Source organism: Scyliorhinus canicula, chromosome 3 (genome assembly GCF_902713615.1).
Source record: "Scyliorhinus canicula chromosome 3, sScyCan1.1, whole genome shotgun sequence".
Taxonomy (NCBI): Eukaryota; Metazoa; Chordata; class Chondrichthyes; order Carcharhiniformes; family Scyliorhinidae; genus Scyliorhinus; species Scyliorhinus canicula.
This window is the reverse complement of record NC_052148.1, coordinates 61,133,936-61,155,762: the sequence shown is the minus strand read 5'-3', so window position 1 is coordinate 61,155,762 and position 21,827 is coordinate 61,133,936.

Below are 21,827 nucleotides of genomic sequence, written 5' to 3'. Positions count from 1 at the left end.
CCTTGGCCATAGAAGACAGAGGGTAGCAGTGGAAGGGTGTTTTTCCGAATGGTGGTCTGTAACTACTGGTGTTCCACAGGGATCAGTACTGGGACCTCTGCTCTTTGTAATATATATATAAATGACTTGGAAAAAAAGTAGGGGGTCGGATAAGCATGTTTGCAGATGATATTAAGATTGCAGGAGTTGCGGATAGTGATGAAGATTGTCAGAGAATACAACAGCATATAGATAGGCTGCAAAATTAGGCAGAGAAATTACAGATGGAATTTAACCCGGACAAATGTGAGGTGAAGCAGTTTGGTAGATCCAAGTCAGGTGGGAGCTATAAAACAAATTGGAGAACCATCAGGAGCGTAGAGACACAGAGAGATCTGGGCATGCAAGTCCACAGATCCTTATAAGTGGCAGCACAGGTGGAAATGGTGGGAAAGAAAACATATAGCATGCTGCCTTCATAGAATGGGGTATCGAGTGTAAAAGCTCGAAAATTATGTTACAGTTATATAGAACGTTGGTTAGGCCACATTTGGAATACTGTGTCCAATTCTGGTCACCGCACTACCAGAAGGATGTGTATGCTTGGAGAGAGTACAGAAAAGGTTTACCAGGATGTTGCCTGGCATGGAGGGTATTAGTTATGAGGAGAGATTGAATAAACTGGGATTGTTCTCCCTAGAGAGACAGAGGTAGAGGGGCAGCCTGATCGAAGTTTATAAAATTATTAGCGGTATAGATAGGGTGAACAGTTGAAGGCTTTTTCCAGGACGTAATTGAAAATCACAAGGGGGCACAAGTTTAAGGTGATGGGGAAAGGTTCAGTGGAGATGTGCGGGGGACGTTTTTTACACAGAGGATGGTGGTGGCCTGGAATGCACTGCTAAGTGAAGTGGTTGAGGCAGATATGTTAGTGACCTTTAAGACTTATCTGGACAGACAGGATATAGAAGGATACAGATGGTTGGTCTAGATAGGACACATGATCGGCTCAGCTTGGAGGGCCGAAGGGCCTGTTCCTGTGCTGTACTGTTCTTTGTTGTTCTTTGAATGCACTCTATGAATTAATTATCTTATAATAAGAAGAATAATCTTTATTGTCACAAGTATTTAGAATTTAGAACAGTACAGCACAGAACAGGCCCTTCGGCCCTCAATGTTGTGCCGAGCAATGATCACCCTACTCAAACTCACGTATCCACCCTATATCCGTAACCCAACAACTCCGACTTAACCTTACTTTTTAGGACACTACGGGCAATTTAGCATGGCCAATCCACCTAACCCGCACATCTTTGGACTGTGGGAGGAAACCGGAGCACCCGGAGGAAACCCACGCACACACGGGGAGGACGTGCAGACTCCGCACAGACAGTGACCCAGCCGGGAACCGAACCTGGGACCCTGGAGCTGTGAAGCATTGATGCTAACCACCATGCTACCATGCTGCCCAGAGTAGGCTTACATTTAAATTGCAATGAAGTTACTGTGAAAAGCCCCTCATCGCCATATTTCCACGCCTGTTCGGGCACACACAGAGAGAATTCAGAATATCCAATTCACCTGACAGCACGTCTTTCGTAACTCGTGGGAGGAAACCGGAGCACCCGGAGGGAGACAGGGAGAACGTGCAGACTCCACACAGAAAATGACCCAAGCCGGGAATTGAACCTGGGACCCTGGAGCTATGAAGCAACAGTGCTAACCACTGTGCTACCTTGCTGCCATTTACAATTTGATTTGCCGAATCGATATCAAAACTAAAGTGGCCCATGATTAATAATGTGCTCTTTTTACATACATGTGTTATTTCTTGATTTCAACTCTCTATACAACTCTCTATATGGTGCGAGTGCCTATACAACACTCGCACCACTCTCATCCCTATTTTGGTATTTGTCACTTTCACCCAAATGGACTCTACATCCTCTGAGCCCAGATCATCCCTCAGAACTGTACTTATTTCTTGTCTTATCAGCAGCGCTACCCCATTGCCTATTCCTTCCTGCCTGTTCTTCCTGAAAGTCAAATAACCCTGAATACTGCTTTCCCAACTTCGATCTCCTTGCAACCATGTCTCAGAAATGGCTATCAGATAATACCTATTTAACTCTGTGCAGTCAGTTTACTTATCTTGTTTTTTAAGATGCAGAACTCATAATTTTGTTTTTCGACCACTTTCCCTTACATTAAGCCCATCTCCAGAGACAACAGAGCCACTGTTAGGATTTTGTCTTTTTATTCCCATGTCTTCCTCTTTTGCTTTCACATTCTCTGCCTTTTGTTTCTAGCCCAGTTTCCATCTCCTCTAACTCCCTGTCTGGGTACCCATCCCCCTGCCATATTAGACTAAAGCCTCCCTAACAGAATTGTAGGAGTGCTTCGGGCCTTGAACTGTAGTAAGGGAAGTGTTAAAAGGGACAGAATTCCTCTCCTACTCTTGAATTTAAAGGTGCCATAGGAAGTGGTGAGAGTTCTTGGTTGACTGAGGAGTGGACCAGGGTGTTGCAGACGGAGCAATCCCTTCAGAAATCGTAAAGGTGAGGAGAGAGAAAGTTGTCTTTGGTGGTGGCATAGATATGGAGATGGTGGAAATGGCAGAGAATTATCTGATGAATTTGGAGTCGGGAGGGGTAGAAGGTGGACACATAGAGAACCCATTTGTGGTTCTGGGGAGGAGTGGTAGAAATGAGATTGGAATTGCAGGAAATGGGATAGACACACTAGAGAAAGCCACAGTGGAGGAAAGACCTAGGTCAAGAAAAAAGGAAGACATGCCAGAAGCACTGGTAAGGAGGATGGCATCGTCAGAACAGATTCAATGGAGGTGGAGAAACTGGAGGAGTGGGATATTGCCCAGTCAGGATGTGGGAATGAGGAAGTGTTGGTAAAGAAGCTGTGGGAGCCAGTATGCTTAGAGTGAATATTGATTGATAGCCCCAGAAATGGAGGCATACAAGTGAAGGAAGTGAAGGGAAGAATCAGAGAAGGGAGGGTGAGAGAAGACTGGGAACAAAGCTGATGAAATTTTCTGGTTTGGTGTGAGAACAGAGAGCTTCACCAATATAGCCATCAGTGTATCGGAAAAATAGGTAATGCTGGGGACCTGATTTGGAATAGAACAGATAAAAGATTCTACATTTCACTAAAAAAGCTGGCATTGGCAGGACCCATAGAGGTTCCCACGGAAACACCTTTCACTTTGAAGAGGTGAGTGGAGTCAAAGGAGAAGGTTTTCAATGTGAGACGTTCAGCCAATTGGAAGGATGTAGTAGCTCGGGACTAGAGGGCCTCCTTTCAAGGAAGGAATAGAGATCCCGCAGGCCTGTTTGGTGGGAAGTGTAGATGTATGGAATTGGACGTCCATGGTGAAAAGGAATTGGTTCGGCTCCTGAAACTGGGATCTGTTGAAGTGGCAAAAAAGTGTTGGAAGAGTCAGAAATGTAGATAGAAAGAGACTGGTCCAGGGCAGAAAAATGAGGGGAGATAAGAAGAAATCAGTGCAGTGGAGCAGGAACACGTAGAAGTGAGGAGTCTACCAGGGAAGTCCTGTTTGTGGATCTTGGAAAAGATTTAGAAGTGAATTGTTTGGGTTCAGGGAACTATGAGATGGGAGGCTGAGGAGGAACGTTTTTCAGAGATGAGTTTAGTGACAATCCTGGAAACAATAGCTTGATATCCGGTGGGGGAGGAGTAGGAGTGGGGGGAAGAGGGCTGGGAGTTGAGGGAGGCAGAGGCATGGGAGAGGAAGTATCCAGAGGAAGGTAGGAGAAAGTGTCTGGGGTTCAAAGCTTGTGAAGTGACTTTCATTTTGTTTGCAAGGTGGGTCAGAGGTCATGCCTCATTAGCAAAAAAAGAGGGCAATTTCTACCTTTCCGAATCTACAGCCTCTTGATGCCATTCAGTTTCAGCAGCCAGAGAAATAAGCCACCATGGTATGGATATAGTTACTTTTATCAGTAGGTTTAATGACAATGTTCGTGTTGGAAATTAGAATGGATTTCTGCAATTCCAGGAGGAGGTATGTGAGAGAGAGTGAGTGACGGGAACAGAAAAATTGAGATGACTGATGTCATGCCTCAGTTCCCAATGAAAAGATCTAGAAGGGGGTAAAAGGCAAGAGGAAAGAATCCAGAATGGGAGTTCTGAAGCCGGCAGAAGTGCGATAGGGAAATTCCTGGATAAATAAATGGGCGTTTAATGCACAGCATCATGCTGAGTTCAAAATTCATTGAGGTGGGAACTGAAGAGAATGAAGTTGAGGACTTTGTGGGGGAACTGATTGTTCAGAGTTACAGAGGGAAAGGTCACAGGGGACAGTGAAAGTGACATTGGAAGAATAGGGACAGAGGAAAATAAATGGGAGAAAGCAACTGGACGGGCACAAAATCAACGCATTTTACTTTGACAAAGAATCATTCAGACTCGAAACGTTAGTGCCCTTCTCTCTCCACAGATGTTGTCAGACCTGCTGAGATTGTCCAGCATTTTCTGTTTTTGTTTCAGATTCCAGCATCTGCAGTAATTTGCATTTAACTCATTTTATACCTGCTTAATTTTTTCCCCACATCATCATCTGTAACCCAATGTTTACAATAATCCATGTCTATATATTAATGATGGATATTATATCATTTTACATTCATTCGTATCGAAATAAAATATCTGAGCAATCAATCGTGCATATTTTACTTTAACTCACTGGCGCAGCTTTCATTTCGTAAGGGATTCTTCAGTAAAAGTCAGAATAATTGCAAATCTTTGCCAAATTCAAGTCTTCTCTCGCTGAACACTGTGCCAAAGGTAATGTTTTAAAACTTCTGTAACAAATGCTGCATGAGTCAGATTTACCTGTGGCACATTCCAAATGGCTGCTGCAAAAATGAATTGTTTTGACAGATATTCAATCTAATGGTTATGCCACGCATGTAGAGGAATGATCTGTACCGTCTGCAAAAATGAATTGATCATATGCCAAAAGGATAATAAAATCGCATTGCCTGGTTTAAGGTATTTTATGAAGAAATGGTACATCAAGAGGAGACCAAGCTTTCATAGTTGCATCAGTGAAACACATGGATACAAGGATCATAATCCCGAGAAATCCTGCTTAATCCTTCAGATCTACTACAGGACTCAAACAAAAGGAAGACAGTGGATTGGATTCACCGCTGCCCACAGTAGCACAATGCAAAGGAGTACCCAGTATCCCAATGCAACAGAGTATCCAGCGTCAGGGAAAAAACAGGATTGGCGCCAAGCATCAGGATCGAGATTCTCGTGCCGCACCAGCAGGAGGATGCAAATGGGTAACAAGCTTCTTTTGCATCCTATTATCAGGCTAGGCACATTGGACGGGATTCTCCGACCCCCGCCGGGTCGGAGAGTTGCCGGAGGGCGCTGTGAATCCTGCCCCCGCCGGCTGCCGAATTCTCCGACACCGGAGATTTGGCGGGGGCGGAAATCGCACTGCACCAGTCGGCGGCCGCTGCGGCAATTTTCCGGCCCACAATGGGCCGAGTGGCCGCCTGTTTTTTTTTTGCCAGTCCCGCCAGCTTAAATTAGAGTAGGTCCTTACCAGCGGGACCTGGTGGCGCCGGTGGCCTCTGGGGTCTCGGGGGGTCGCGAGGGGATCTGGCCCCGGGAGATGCTCCCACAGTGGCCTAGCCTGCGATTGGAGCCTACCGATCCGCGGGTAGGCCTGTGCCGTGGGGGCACTCTATTCTTCCGCACCGGCACCTGTAGCGGTCCGCCATGGCCGGTGCGGAGATGAAGCCGTCTGCGCATGCGCTGGGATGACGCCCGAACACACTGGCGCTCCTGCGCATGCGCCAAATTGCGCCGGCCGGCGGAGGCCCTTTGGCACCGGTTGGCATGGCACCAAGCCCCTTCCCTGCCGCCCGGCGCGGGGCAAACCACTCTGGGGCTGGCCTAGCCTCTGAAGGTGCGGAGGATTCTGCACCTTTGGGTCAGCCCACACTGGAGTGGTTCACGCCATTCCTTCCCGCCGGAGTCAACCACCCCGCCGATTACGGCAGAATCCTGCCCATATTCTCCAGGCCGTCGTGATCCTCCGGTCCCCTGGGCCAGGAATCATGTGGTAGAGAATAGGTGCAGGTCCTGACAAGCCTGGCCCTGATGCGGTGGACCTAGTGGTGGGCCAAGGGGTAACTCTTTAAGGGGGTTGCCCCCAAAGTCCATTGGCGGGCCACCCCACAACAAAATATAAGATCCACCCACACCACTCCCACCAGATACCCCACCACCACCGCCCAGAGACCCCCTAATTATTGAGACCCCCACCAGAGACCTCCTAAATAAAAAAAACCCATAGACTCCCCCTAAATAAAGAGACCCCCTCAATGTAAGACAAAAATAGAAAATACTGGAGAATCTCAGCAGGTCTGACAGCATCTATGGAGAGAAAAGGGAGTAATGTTTCAAGTCTGGATGACTCTTTGCCAAATCAAGTCATCCATACTCGAAATGTCAGCTCCCTTTTCTCTCCACAGATGCTGTCAGATCTGCTGAGATTGTCCAGTATTTTCTGTTTTTGTTTCAGATTTGTTTTTACCCTCAATGTAAGACCTGCCCACTCCACCCCCCACCAGATCATCCTACCATCGCCTCTCTTGGAGACCCCCTAATTATAGGGACCCTCACCAGAGACCGCCTAAATAAAAAGGCCGTCCCACAGAGACACCCTAAATAAAGAGACCCCCCCACAGAGACCCCCAAAATAAAGAGAATACCCAAAGAGACCCCCCCCCCCCAGAAGAAACGCCCCAATCCGAAAGCTGGAGAGCAGTCAGACAGAGTCCGTGAAAAATATCACTGCTTCAAAACTCACCTGTGCAATACACCTGCACCTATCAGTTCCTGTAAAGAGAAAAACAGTGAACTGGGTTTAAACCCCTCTCAGACCTTTGATTTGTAAGCCATTAATTTATTTATCTTTGATATTTATTTTACTCGACTGTTATTGACAGCTTCCACACACACTCAGCTGTCAGAATTGTTCCGTTCATCTCCTTTCACGGTTGAGTCAGCTGCAAAACTAACCACAATGTTTATAAACATCAAGCTTTGATTGACTGCTCCTGGACCACTTCAGTCACATGCTTTCCATTCACCTCCCTTTTGAAGTGGACAGAATCATAGAATCATACAATTCCCACAGTGCGGAGGGAGACCATTCAACCCATTGTGTCTGCCCTGACCCTCTCAAGGAGCACCCTACCTAGGCCCACTTCTCTGCCCTATCCCCGTAAACCCACCTAACCTACACATCTTTGAGCACTAAGAGGCAATTTTAGCATGGCTAATCCACCTAGGCTGCACATTTTTGGACTGTAGGAGGAAGCCGAGCACCCAGAGGTAACCCACGCCAACATGGGGAGAAAGTGCAAACTCCACACGGTCTTACAAGGCTGGAATTGAGCCCGCGTCCCTGGTACTGTGAGACAACACCGAGAACATTAAAAAAAAGATGTTGTATCCTGGGCCATGTCCCAAACCCTAGGCTGGCAGCTTTTCAAAAGCAAGTGGAGGGGGTGAGGATGGTAGCGAAATTTGGAATAAAGTGCCCATAATAATTCACTAATCCAAGAAAAGAACAAAGTGGGGGCCATTTTGATTGCCTGTTCCTTCTCGGCAGCAAGCCATCTTGGTCCACCCGATATCCCAAATATACCACTTCTTTCAGGTTAAACATGCACTTCACATGACACAGGCAGACTCCATATTCGGAAAACTGCTTCAACACAACCTCAAGGTTCTGCAAATGCTCTTCTTCCATGGTCCCTCTGACTAGCATGTCATCCAAGTAAACTACAATGTGCGACAGTCCTCGCAGGATGTTCTCCATGACATGCTGGAAGACTGCGCGCACCGAGGAGACTCCGAACGGATGCCAGGTGTCCCTTGTGCATATTACTTGTGATATACTTCCGTGAGGATTCATTGAGCTCCAGCTCTCGATAAACATTGCTCATGTCCAATTTCAGGAATTTACACACACCGACCAATGTTGCATACAAATGCTCGATGTGAGATAAATCTTGAAGCCGTGTTCACTGTCAATTTATAGTCTCTGCAGAAGTGGACTGTCTTATCCAGCTTCATGATGGGAACCACCGGCACTGCCAATCAGTGGAATGCACTGACCAAACTTTCCAAATGCGGCAGTCTGGCCTACTACACCGTAGGGAATCTGTTGTCAAAAAAAACAGATTCAAATGCCAAATGAAAGCACATTAAAGCAGTAAATGTGTGAAATATTCTTAATTAAATTTGTTTGTAACTTAAAATGGTCTGACTTTGTAAAAGGTTTGGAGCCTTGCATTGAAAAATATCAGCCGGCAGCTCCAGAGAAACTCGGTAATCGTTTTCTGATGAGTGTGCTGTCTTTGTCAGAGGCCCTGCCCGTCCACCCGAAAATTGCTTCCTGGTTGGGGCAGACGGGAGCACAGAGAGATTTCACAAACCACCTCCACCCCCCCGCCCCACCCCACCCTGCCCCACCTCAAAACCCATCGCGAGGCGGTGATTGGGAGCCTAATATTCAGGCCCCTATGTATTTTTAACAACGGTGTGATTTTCTTTCAATTTTACAGCAGTGCTTAATTTTGTAAAATGTAAAACTGACAACGGCAGTGCACCTCTCGATTTATTAGTTCTTTCTGAGTTTGGCAAGTACCTCTATAATGTGCAATTGAAACTAAATTAATAGTTCCATTGTTTCCTCTGGCACGCTTGAGATTCCAGTAATCAAAGATCTAATGATTTTAGCACCTGTTGCTTCATATGAAAGCACAGGGACCTGTCTTCTATCAAAGTTTTGCATGACTTAGCCTCATTACTTCTAGCTCAGCTTTGCTGTAATGTTATTATAAATAACGCTGTCACCTTAATGTCCATGTTACAGCTGCCACATTAGGTTTTAAGAGTGAAACATTCTTTCCTGCTGCTCTCCCAATAAAATTCCTTCTGTTTGATTATCTTTCAAAATTCTTCGTGCATGTTCCACATTTGAGAATCTTTCCACTATTGTTTCTTTTATTTCTTTTTTCCACAAAGTATAATTTAAACAAGTATTTCAAACATTTTAAGATTTCATTTGTGACTTACTTTAGGCAGCAAGCTTTCGGCAGCAGCTCCCTGAACAGTCTTGGATAGTTCAATTGTCAATATTCTTGCCACCCAATTCGAGTCATTGGCTCGTAACCTCCGCAGAACAGTAATCTCCGGCAGATTGCCACTCTCGCCAGATTTACCTTCGCTGGCATTCTCAAGCCCCTGTCTCACCTAACCTTCCTCACTCAGGCTGGGTGGGGCAGGAGGAACGAAGTGCACCCCCAGCAGAATCGGCTGTAACTGGAATGCAGAGAGGTATGAAACTCCCCCTTTATAGAGCAGTAGCTGCCGTAAAGGAGAGGTTTGAAGGGATAATTTACCGGGAGTAGGTAAATTATAATGTTTATGGAATGGGGGGAGGGGAGGTCGGACCCAGTGTTTTTTAATTCATTCCTGGGACGTGGCCAGCATTTATTGCCCATTCCTAATTTCCCTTGAGGGGGCAGTTAAGAGTCACATGTAGGCCAGACCAGGTAAGGATGGCAGATTTCCTTCCCTGAAGGACATTAGTAAACCAGATGGGTTTTTACAACAATGGCCAATGGTTTTAGGGTCATTTAATTCCAGATTTTTATTGAATTCAAATTTCACCATCTGCAGTGGCGGGATTCGAACACAGGTCCCCAGATCATTACCCTGGGTTTCTGCTTTACTAGTTCAGTGACAATACCACTACGCCACTGCCTCCCCTGGTCTGTGGGGAGGGTGGGGGGAAGGGGGGATTGGACCTGGTGGGGGAAGGATTGGACCCAATTGTGGGGCGGGGAGGAGTGTTTGACCAGGTGTGGTGGGAGAGTTGGGACCAGTGGCTGAGGGGGGGAGGGGGTTTCGGTGGGTGCAGGTGTGCTGGGTCTCCCTGAATGATCATCCTTTTATGGGGTGCCTATGCGAGGCTGGGTCGTTTTTTTTATAATGTTACTCTGGAGTGAGAAGTTTTTTCCTTCTATCTCTTTCAGAGTAATTATCAGGTGAAATTGGCAGAACCTTCCAAAGTCAGTGATTTAAATCGCTTCTGTCGGATGGTTTCCAGCGCAATTGTCCAGAGGAAGTTAGCGCATCCGGGCAATTGCCAGGTAAACCCTAACGTGGGAACTTCTGGTGGGATTCCCCAGCGTATCATAGGGATACTCCCTAAATGCGACACTGGACAACACGCACAATTTCACTGTTGCGGTATGCCTGTTTTTATCCTTTTGTACTTGCTTGTTTATATAATATTTCAAACCCCATTGACTTTTACGGAGCCTCTGCAGTTTAGGCAGCTGCTGCCCGCTTCCTAAGACCTATAGAATGTTTGTTTACATTACATTTCACACCCCATTAATTCTCAAGACCTTCCTCCATTGCACATCTGGTTGAAATCAGTTTTTTTCCAATAGTTTTTTTTAACTCTCCATTATGACAGAGCTCTTGCTTAAGATCTTTTTTCCTCCAAGCAGCTGACTCCAGTCAGATATTAGAATTCAGGATTCCTGAATGGTGACCGTCTCACAGGCACTGTTGAGGTTTTCAGGCGTAGCACCAGAGAGCTGATCAGAATCTCCCCGATTGTGGCTCCCAATGACCTGGGGGCTGGAGACTCCTGATTTGGGGGAAATGCGACTGCTGGTTGCCATCCTGAGGGGCTGGCCTTCGGCAGGATGGCTATGTTCTGGGCTGGAACGCATGTGTGGGGGGTGGAGGTGGAGGCTGCAATATGGGATGTGCCCTTATGCTTTGTGTCATACATAATGCAGTGGCTGCCCAGATGAATAAAATCACGGGTTGCCTAATCCTGAGTATCCATGGTGCCGAAGAGTTCTTGTGACTTGTTGCATTCCTGTGTGTGATGCTCGTCCAACTGATTGGCCATTATCATTTTTCCTTCACCACTCTCAGCTGCCCTTACTCTCCAAGTTAGGGATAGGGGTGTCAAGGGTTGAAGGTTGGGTGCCAAGCATCGGTAGGGGGAAGTTAACGCCTCGTAGCAGCGACCACCCATCTGCACTAGGAGACCCAGAAGCCCTCAAGGTTCACATGGGCGTCCATGTGCCACAACATATGTTAGACCCCACTGCTGCTGATGTGAAAGAAGGGAGCACGCTGTTGGGAGCACGCTGACGACTATGAAGGGGTATGGGCAGTGACCGTGGCCTTTGAACTGAAGAGGTGATATGGGCAGCAGCTAACAGAGGTGGTACTGATATCACACCAGGGTGATGGGCAGAGATGGCAGTGTCAGCGAGTCACGAGTTCAAGGCAGGATGATGATGACTCACTGTGAGGAAAGCTGTGATGCTCCTTAGGTTCTGCTTAGGTCTGAGCCCTGTCTGTCAGCTGACTGCACACAGACCCTCAGGCACATGTCTGAGTGAGGGTTGAGGGTACATTCCATTGGTCCAACACTCCAGGGGGGGTGGGGCTTGGTGAAATGGGCAAAGTCTAGGGCTCAGTGTGTGATGAGCTTATCATTGCAGGATATCTGTTCCTGTGGGTCTCTTGGGTGTCCACTGTTGGGATTGCCTGTAGGAGGATCTGAGTTCAGACAGGAAGATAAACAGTCCCTGTGGTAAAGAGGTGCGATATTCTTTAATGGTATGTATTTACACTGACAGTTACCCACTCCCTACTATAGTGTCTGACTTCACTCACGCCCACTCTATCCTCCGAAAACTTCTTCATCTAACGTGCCCAGTGCTATGTCCAAGTGTCTTCCCAGAATGCACATCAGACATAGGGGTGGATTTCTGACCTCTGTGCTCTGGAGCCTGTGATGCCCTTGGCAGGTGTTCTCGAGAGGGCCTGGACCTGGAGGGACCTAGCCAACCTTCGGGTGTCACTGATGTGCCATGCCACCCCATTCTCCCCACTGCCCCTGAGATGCACCAGTGTCAGGAAGGGGGAATTCAGAAGGGCTGGAGACAGCCAGCTTCTCCTTGGTGGCAGGACCCGGGATGAGCTCCAGCACTTTCTCCTCCCTCAGGGTTACTCCACGGGACAAAGGGCAACTGGAGTGAGCTCCAAAAGCCTCTGCGGTATCTGGCACTGCCAGTCCTGGAGGCCCAACATTGCCTGAACCATGGTGTTAAAACCCTCAGCAATGAACCACTGCATAAAACAAAGAAAAGTACAGCACAGGAACAGGCCCTTCGGTCCTCCATGCCTGCGCCGACCATACTGCCCGTCTAAACCCTCTATTCCTCTATTTGCATCCTATTCATGTATTTGTCAAGATGCCCCTTAAACGTCACTAACGTCCCTGTTTCCACCACCTCCTCCTGCAATGAGTTTCAGGCACCCACTACCCACTGTGAAAAAAACTTACCTCGTACATCTCCTCTAAACCTTGCCCCTCGCAACTTAAACCTATGCCCCCAGTAATTGTCCCCTCTACCCTGGGGAAAAGCCTCAGAATATCCACTCTGTGCCCCTCATAATTTTGAGAATTCTTTCAGGTCGCCCTCAAGCTCCCGTCGTTCCAGTGAGAACATACCAAGTTTATTCAACCTCTCCTTATAGCTAATGCCCTCCATACCAGGCAACATCCTGGTAAATCTCTTCTGCATCCTCTCTAAAGCCTCTACATCCTTCTAGTAGTGTGGCGACCATAATTGAACACGATACTCCAAGTGTGGCCTAACTAAGGTTCTATACAGCTGCAACATGACTTGCCAATTTTAATACTCAATGCCCCGGTCAATGAAGGCAAGCAAGCCTTATGTCTTTTTGACTACCTTCTCCACCTGTATTGCCTGTGGACCTGTACACCGAGATCTCTCTGACTGTCAATGCTCTTGAGGGTTCTACCATTCACTGTATATTCACTACCTGTATTAGACCTTCCAAAATGCATTACCTCACGTTTGTCTGGATTAAACTCCATCTGCCATCTCTCCGCCCAAGTCTCCAAACGATCTAAACCCTGCTGTATCCTCTGACAGTCCTCATCGCCGTCCGCAATTTCAACCTTTGTGTCGTCCGCAAATTTACTTATCAGACCAGTTACATTTTCCTCCAAATCATTTACATAAACTACGAACAGCAAAGGACCCAGCACTGATCCCTGCAGAACACCACTGTTCACAGCCCACCAATCAGAAAAGCACCCTTCCATTGCTACTCTCTGCCTTCTATGACCTAGCCAGTTCTGTATCCATCGTGCCAGCTGACCTCTGATCCCGTGTGACTTCACCTTTTGTACCAGCCTGCCATGAGGGACCTTGTCAAAGGCCTTACTGAAGTCCATATAGACAACATCCACAGCCCTACCTGCATCAATCATCTTTAGGACCTCCTAGAAAAACTCTATCAAGTCAGTGAGATACGACCTCCCCTTCACAAAACCGTGCTGACTCTCGCTAATATAACCACTTGCTTTCAAATGGGAGTAGATCCTGTCATGAAGAATTCTGTCAAGTAATTTCCCTACCACTAATGTAAGGTTCACCGGAGTTCCCTGGATTGTCCTCGCTACCCTTCTTAAACAAAGGAACAACATTGGCTATTCTCCAGTTCTCCGGGACATCACCTGAAGACCTGAAGACAGTGAGGATCCAAAGATTTCTGTCAAGGCCTCAGCAATTTCCTTTGTTGCCTCCTTCAGTATTCTGAGGTAGATCCCATCAGGCCCTGGGGACTTATCCACCTTAATATCTTTCAAGACGCCCAACACCTTGTCTTTTTGGATCTCAATGTGACCCAGGCTATCTACACACCCTTCTCGAGACTCAACATCTACCAATTCCTTCACTTTGGTGAATACTAATGCAAAGTATTCATTTAGGGGCTGGTTTAGGGGCTGGTTTAGCTCACTAAGCTAAATCGCTGACTTTTAAAGCAGACCAAGCAGGCCAGCAGCACGGTTCGATTCCCGTACCTGCCTCCCCGAATAGTCGCCGGAATGTGGCGACTAGGGGCTTTTCACAGTAACTTCACTGAAGCCTACTCGTGACAATAAGCAATTTTCATTTTTAGTACCTCACCCATTTCCTCTGGCTCCACACATAGATTCCCTCCCCTGTCCTTCAGTGGGTCAATCCTTTCCCTGGCTACCCTCTTGCTTTTTATGGACGTGTTAAAAGCCTTGGGATATTCCTCACCCTATTTGCCAATGATTTTTTGTGACCTCTTTTAGCCCTCCTGACTCCTTGCTTAAGTTCCTTCCTATTTTCCTTATATTCCACACAGGTTTTGTCTGTGCCCAGCCTTCTGGCCGTAACAAATGTCTCCTTTTTCTTTTTGATGAGTCCTACAATATCTCTTGTTATCCAAGGTTCCCAATATTTGCCACATTTATCCTTCTTCCTCACAGGAACATGCCGGTCCTGAATTCCTTTCAACTGACATTTGAAAGCCTCTCACTTGTTAGATGTTGATTTACCTTCAAAGATCCGCCCTCAATATATGTTCTTCAGTTCCGGCCTAATATTGTTATAATTAGCCTTCCCCTAATTTAGCACATTCACCTAGGACCACTCTTATCCTTGTCCACCAGCACTTTAAAACTTACTGATTGTGGTCACTGTTCCCGAAATGCTCCCTTAACGAAACTTCTACCACCTGGCCGGGCTCATTCCCCAATACCAGGTCCAGTTTAGCCCCTTCCCTAGTTGGACTACATATTGTTTTAAGAAGCCCTTCTGGATGCTCCTTACAAACTCTGCCCCGTCCAAGCCCCTCGCACTAAGTGAGTCCCAGTCAATATTGGGGAAGTTAAAGTCTCCCATCACAACACGGTAGCATTGTGGATAGCACAATGGCTTCACAGTTCCAGGGTCCCAGGTTCAATTCCGGCTTGGGTCACTGTCTGTGCGGAGTCTGCACATCCTCCCCGTGTGTGCGTGGGTTTCCTCCGGGTGCTCCGGTTTCCACCCACAGTCCAAAGATGTGCAGGTTATGTGGATTGGCCATGATAAATTGCCCTTAGTGTCCAAAATTGCCCTTAGTGTTGGGTGGGGTTATTGGGGTAGGGGGAGGTGTTGACCTTGGGTAGGGTGCTCTTTCCAAGAGCCGGTGCAGACTTTATGGGCCGAATGGCCTCCTTCTGCACTGTATATTCTATGATCTATAACCCTGTTGTTTTTAATCCTTTCCAAAAATTGTCTATCTATCTGCTCCTCTATCTCCCGCTGGCTGTTGGGAGGCCTGTAGTAAACCCCCAACATTGTGACTGCACCCTTCTTATTCCTGATCTCTACCCATATAGCCTCGCTGCCCTCTGAGGTGTCCTCCTGCAATACAGCTGTGATATTCTCCCTAACCAGTAGCGTAACTCCTCCACCCCTTTTACATCCCCCTCTATCCCACCTGAAACATCTAAATCCTGGAATGTTTAGCTGCTAATCCTATTCTTCCCTCAACCAGGTCTCTGTAATGGCAACAACATCATAGTTGCAAGTACTAATCCAAGCTCTAATTTAATCTGCTTTACCCGTTATACTTCTTGCATTAAAACATATGTACTTCAGGCCACCAGTCCCACTGTTTTCAGCAACATCTCCCTGCCTGCTCTTCCTCAGAGCCATACTGGCCCTATTTCCTAGTTCTCCCTCAATTCTTTCACCTTCTGACCTATTGCTCCGGTACCCACCTCTCTGCCATTCTAGTTTAAATCCTCCCGTGTGAATCTAGCATACCTCGCGGCCAGGATATGTATGCCTCAACAGTTTAGATGCAACCCGTCCTTCTCATACAGGTCACATCTGCCCCGGAAGAGTTCCCAGTGGTCCAGATAACTGAAACCCTCCCTCCTACACCAGCTGTTTAGCCACGTGTTTAGCTTCTCTATCTTCCTATTTCTAGCCTCACTGGCACATGGCACAGGGGGTAATCTCGAGCTTACAACCCTGGAGGTCCTGTCTTTTAACTTTCTGCCTAGCTCCCTGAACTCCTGCTGCAGGACCTCATGCCCCCTCCTGCCCATGTCGTTAGTACCAATATGTACCATGACCTCTGCCTATTTGCCCTCCCCCTTCAGGATGCCCGCTACCCATTCTGAGACATCCTGGACACTGGCACCAGGGAGGCAACATACCATCCCGGAGCCTCTTTCACGTCCACAGAAGTGCCTATCTGTGCCCCTAACTATAGATTATGTTTATTGCTCTTCTGCGCTTTGACCCTCCCTGCTGAACATCAGAGCCAGCTGTGGTGCCACTGCTCTGGCAGCTGCTGTTCCCCTGATAGGCTATTCTCCCCGACAGTGTCCAAAGGGGATTACCTGTTCGAGAGGAGGACAACCACAGAGGATTCCTGCACTGACTGCCTGCCCCTTCTGGTGGTCACCCATCTCTCTGCCCGCACCTTGGGTGTGACCACATCTAGAAACTGCTCTCTATGATGCTTTCCGCCACCTGCATGCTCCTAAGTGCATCCAACTGCTGCTCCAACCAAACCATGTGGTCTGTGAGGATCCCCAGTTGGTGCACTTTCTGCAGATGAAGCCATCCGGAACGCTGGAAGCCTCCCGGACCTGCCATATCTCACTGTCAGAGCACAGCACCCCTCTAATTGACATTGCGTTAACTAATTAGTAAATTAAATTTATTTTAAAAATGTTTTAAAACTGCATCTGGACCATACTCCTCTGTGGCTGGGCTGTGCTTTCTAGGCCCTCAGCCATGGTCCTCAGAGAGTGAGCCACGCCCTGGACTCCACCACTCATGATTCGGACGTTCAGCCCTAGGCTTTTCACGGCGGTCTCCACCCTTGCAGTGTTGGCCTGGGTGCCACGCAATGCCAGCACCACCTCCTGTCACTGAAGGCGTTCGGACCCCAATTGGCTGTGCAGTTGCAGGAATGTTGCTGACACCCTCTCCTGGATTTCCCAACTCTGCCCAGCAGTTCAGGGAGAAACGTTACCGGAGACTTGGCATCTTGGCATCCTGAGATGCAGCAGACCTGTGACTGCCCGCTCTCTTGGAAGTTCCTGCCACCACTTGATGTCCATCAACAGTTGTGTGGTGCTCACCAGGTAGTGACCCAGATATCCGTCTGCTAATATTGCCCACCGAGGTGTGTCTGTGCACTGCTGGATGGTGCGGGTGATACCTGAGATGCTGATCGGTGCTTTCCTCAGAGCTTTCCACTGAGGTTCTGCCGGGGGTCACAGGGGGCGGTGACCCCAAGTGGTCCTGCCTAATCAGGTGTTGATCCTGCAAGACAAGAGACAAGGATTTAACAAAAGGGATGAAAAAGAGTCTGGGAAGCAAGGGACAAGTCATATGGATGAAGGTTCGGTGAATCCTCACTTCTGTGGCGCAGGCCAACCTTGCTGTCACTCGCAGATCTCTCCTGTAAGTCCCCTTCAATCACCATCTCATACATGAGCCCGAGGGGAGGAGCCACAGGCAGAGCCAGCAGGAACAAGCCCAGGCATGTAACAATACAATACAATACACTACAGTGCTTTACCACATTCACCCCCTGTTAAAAATCAAGAGTCCAGCGGGGGTGAAGTGGGCTTAAAGATCAAGTCTGTCGGGGGCCTTGACCTTACGCCGTGATTGCCTCAGTCCCGGCTGTGGTGTGGGCACCGGTGTGGAGACCTGCGCGTCCAGGAGCATGTGGTCCTCTTCTTCACCCAGTTGTTGAGTCGGTGGGGGGGGGGGGTGCAGTGTATTTGCAAGGGTGGTGGTGATGGTCGCCGATGGGCCTGCGGGTGCCAGTTCTTGAGGTAGGTGGGTAGAGTGGGGGAAGACGGTGTTGGGCCGGGGGTGGTGGTGATGGTCACTGGGGAACCTGCAGGTCCTGTCGCCCGTCCTGATGTGCCACATAGGCATATTGTGGATTGGCATGGAGGAGCATGATCTTCTCAATGAGGGGGTCTGATTTATGGCTCCCCACATGCTTCTGGAGAGGGACGGGCCCTGGGACTGTCAGCCAGGACAGGAGCGAGACCCCGGAGTTGCACCTCCTGGGAAGGCAAACATACGCTCGTGAGGGGTCTCATTGGTGGCAATGCACGGGGGCGACCGGATGGAGTGGAGCGCATCAGAGAGGACTTCCTGCCAGCGGTAGACTGGGAGATTTCTAGACCGTAGAGCCAGGAGGATGGCCTTCCAGACCATCGCGTTCTCCCTTTCCACCTGTCCGTTGTCCCGGGGGTTGTTGCTGGTCGTCCTGCTGGTCATGGCCACAGATGGTGACATTATCTAAGTACGGGAACGTGGCCCGCAGCCCGTACTGGTCAACCATTCGGTCCATTTCTCGTTGGAAGACCGAGACCCCATTGGTGACGCCAAAGGGAACCCTGAGGAAGTGGTAGTGGCGGCCAACTGCCTTGAAGCAGTGTATTGGCGGTCCTCCGGCCGGATAGGGAGCTGGTGGTACGCGGACTTCAAGTCTACTGTAGAGAAGACTCGCTACTGCGCAATCTGATTGACCATGTCAGATATGCGGGGGAGGGGACACGCATCGAGCTGCGTGTACCAGTTGATGGTCTGACTGTAGTCAATGACCATCCGGTGCTTTTCTCGAGTCTTGACGACCACCACTTGGGCTCTCCAGGGGCTGTACTAGCCTCAATGATCCCCTCTCATACGGGTCGCAGGACCTCCAACCTGATAAAGGTCCTAACCCGGATACTGTACCGTCTGCTTCTAGTAGCGACGGGCTTACAGTCCGGGGAGAGGTTAGCGAAGAGTGGGGGTGGGGCGACCTTAAGGGTTGCGAGGCTACAGAAGGTGAGGGGGGGGCAGAGTCCGCCGAACTTTAAAGTAAGGCTTTGGAGGTGGCACTGGAAGTCGAGCCCCAGTAATAGGGCGGCGCTGAGATGGGGAAGGATGGAGAGTTTGAAGTTAGTGTACTCCGCGCCTTGTACAGCAACGGTCGCAACATAGTACCCCCGGATTTCTACTGCATGTGATCAAGAAGCCAGGGAGATTTTCTGGGGTGTGGGTACAATTGGGAGGGAGCAGCGCCTTACCGTATCTGGGTCTATGAAGTTGTCTGTGCTCCCGGAGTCGAAAAGGCAGGCAATCTCGTGCCCGTTGATCCGGACGGTCATCGTCGATTTTGTGAGGTGTTGAGGCCGGGACTGGTCGAGCGTGATGGAGGCGAGCTTCGGAAGGTGATGGGTAGGCCGGTCGGAGGTAGTGGCGGCCAGCTTACCATCGGGTGAGCAGGCCTCCCGGGAGGCTGCTGAGTGGTCCCAAGATGGCGGCCCCATGGGTCGTGCGTGGTGGGTGGCATCGGAGATGGTGTCAAGGATGGCAGCCTCCATGGGTCGCACATGGCGGCCGAAATCGAAGATTGCGGTGAAGATGGCTCCGCCCACGGGTCACACATGGTGGGTGGCGCGGCAGGGCTGCTGGGCCCAGAAGCTTTAGGGAGAGATCGGGCCTGGCAGACTTTCACAAAGTGGCCCTTCCTCCCACACCCGTTGCAAGTCGCGTTCCGCTCAGGGCAACGTTGTCTGAGATGATCACCCTGGCCGCAAAAGTAGCACTTCGGGCTTCCGGCATTGGTGGGCTGGTGCGCGGCACAGGCTTGCGCCGCACCCGGGTCGGATGATTGCGGCCCCCACGAGGTCCACGAGGGTGCTGCGCGATCGGAGGTGTAGGCCTCCATGTTCTGGTAGGCCACCTCCAGAGAGTTTGAGAGCTGTACTGTCTCTGGAAGGCCGAGTGTACCCCCTTCTAGCAATCGCTGGTAGATGTAGTGTGATTTCATGCCTGCGACATAAGCGTCCCTAACCAACAGCTCTGCGCGTTGGGTCGCCGATATCGCCTGGCAGTCACGGTTCCGGCAGAGTAGTCGCAAGGCACGCAGGAATTCTGCTAGTGATTCCCCAGGGCGTTGTCGTCTCATGACAAGAAGGTGCCTAGCATACACCTCGTTCACAAACTTAACATAATGTCCCTTCAGCAGCATTATCACCTCCGTATACGAGGGGGTGTCCCTGATGAGAAGAAAGACTTGCAGGCTCACCCGTGTGTGGAGGATCTGCTTCTTTTGGAGGTCGGTGAAGTCTTCGGTGAAGGATCCGAGGTACGCTTCGAAGCAGCTTAGCCAGTGCTCGAAAGTTGCAGTGGTGTCGGCTGCCTGTGGATCCAGCTCCAGGCGATCAGGCTTGAGTGATGAATTCATATTAGATGTTTAGTGTATTAAATTGATATGACGTTAATGAACACACGACGAGTGGTGAATCTAACTGAGGCTTTAATACACTAAACAGACTTTAATACACAAAAGCCTCCTGACCTCTGATCCCGAACTGGATCGGAGGCGGAGACCAGCCACCTTTATACATGAGCCTGAGGGGAGGAGCCACAGGCGGAGCCAGCAGGGACAAGTCTAGGCTTCTAACAATACTGTGGTTTATCACAGTCACATGTAGACCCATGGCAGAAACCTTTGACCCTGAGTAGAGTTCATTCTCAAATCAAGTAACAGCCACAGCCTCTGCCAATGATTAACATCCTGAATTAATGTTTGCCTTCGTGCCGCCACATCACTCATTTTGCCCAAAACAACGTATTACTGACCAGAGTAAAGAAAAGCCCTGCTCTACAAGTGAGATGACATTATTGACTGCACTTTATTTCAGTCTTGTTTTCAAACCTCATTATCAATTTACAATTGATATGATGCCCTTTCCCAGCCTTGATTAGCTTCTCTACATGACAGAGAGAAGCTAACTAGTAAAAGGTCTTTCCTTCCTCATTAGGATTGCATTTCAGCTGAGTGACCAACAAAAACATTGGAGATGTTTTTTTTTTAAATATTTGCACCAGACACTGTCCCATATCTGCCAGCCACGGCGGCATGGTAGCACAGTGGTTAGCACTGTTGCTTCACAGCTCCAGGGACCTGTAATGTTCTTTGATTATGCTGATGTTTAATCTTGATGTGATAGTGTTAACAAAGAACATTACAATTTGTTTTCAACTGTTTATTACTAACACGACTCTGAAGGACTACTACAGTGTCTAAGATTAATAAGCTGGAAATAAAGGTCTAACACTAACTTACACTAAGATACTACAGAGCTACTCTAATGCGACTGCTATTAACAACTTACTAACACCTTGTCCTGGAACACATGATGCGTCCGGGTCACGTGCCTGCATACTCACACCATCTGCTAGTGTGAGTAAAACGTACAACTGAAATACATCAGGAAAATGTACAATTGAAATACACATACAGGTGATGGTGGTCTATTCCTATTATATACGGATGATAGTCGACCTATCATCACAGGATAAAAGCAAATTACTGCGGATGCTGGAATCTGAAACAAAAGGGAAAATGCTGGAAAATCTCAGCAAGTCTGGCAGCATCTGTAGGGAGAGAAAAGAGCTAACGTTTCGAGTCCGATGACTCTTTGTCAAAGCTAACAGACAGAGAGAGTGGGAAATATTTATACTGTGGAGTGAGAATGAAAGATGAGTCATAGCCACAGAAACCCAGGGAAACCGGGTGCTAATGGCCACAGATACTAAGGAGAAAGAGTGTTAATGGCAGTCCCCAGAGAGGACAAAAGATGTGAAAGGTCAAACAGCAGGGAGACTAACATCAGAGGATAAACTGTAGGTGTGGGGGGAGGGAAAGGGGGAAGCAAAGAGGAGAAAGGTGCAGGAAAGGTGGTTAAGATTGGGGGGAGGGAAATAGTTAAATGTATATTAAGAAAGAAAGAAATGGTAAAAGACAGTTAAAATGAAATGAAAACAAATGGGTTGAGGTGGGGCTGATCATCTGAAGTTGTTGAATTC